This window comes from Apteryx rowi, unplaced genomic scaffold, assembly GCF_003343035.1.
Source record: "Apteryx rowi isolate R43461 unplaced genomic scaffold, aptRow1 scaffold_1856, whole genome shotgun sequence".
In the NCBI taxonomy this organism is placed as follows: domain Eukaryota; kingdom Metazoa; phylum Chordata; class Aves; order Apterygiformes; family Apterygidae; genus Apteryx; species Apteryx rowi.
The window spans coordinates 12,907-13,822 of NW_020448148.1; positions in this window are offsets into that span (position 1 = coordinate 12,907).

Sequence of the window (916 nt, forward strand, 5' to 3'; positions counted from 1 at the left end):
CTCAGCCCCAGCCCCAGCATGGCAGAGGGGAGCTGCCCTCTCCTGACCCCTCTGGATGTGCCAACCCCACCTCAGCCCAATCCTGAAAGGTTCCAACGCAGTCCTGGAGGGAGCTGGAGGTACCTCTCCTAACTGTGCATCGTAAAATCAGACCCAAGTGGCTGCCCTCACTTTTTTGTCCAGCTACGACTCTGCGTGCACTGTTAGCTGAGTAGGGCTCCAAATGTGAAGTTCTCCTTACACCTTTACATTGGCTGTCAGGCAAGTGTTGCTGTGTATATATGGTCATTTTTTGCATCTAAAACCTTCTCTGGGTGCTGCTCAGGTCCCAGCATCCCTTTCTAAGGCTTTCTTGACTGTAGTGCAGAGACCGGTTCGAGGTAGAGACAGGAAGTCAGGTCAGCAGGATGGGCACAGGGACGGGTCCAGACATGAGAGGCACAGGGCCAGGMACAGGCATGTCCACAGCATAACTCAGGCATGGCTCCAGCCTGTGATTCTTCATTGAGGGTGCAGGAATCACTCTCCAGTGCCCCTTCTCCAGGCCTCTGGGGTCCCCACTGCCTCTCCGGGGACTGCAGAGCCCTCGTTTCCCCCTGCACACCTGGATTTAGTGCTCTACCTTCTGGTCACTCCACCACCATGGACTGTCCCTCATTYAGRGAGGYTCCACTCACTGCCCACACCAGGCACATGTTGTCCCTGGAGATCCCCTGAGCTCTCCTGGCAGCTCCAGATTCCCCTCCAGAAGGATGGGCATCTCTCATCAGCACTATCACCTGTGGGACCACCTCGGGCACAAAATTCAGAGACCATTCCCCATCTCCACTAGCACTGGTCACTGAGAGATGAAACCAGGATCCAGCCCTCAGTCCCCAACAGATCACATGGAGACTCTGAGCTTGTCCCCCGCATC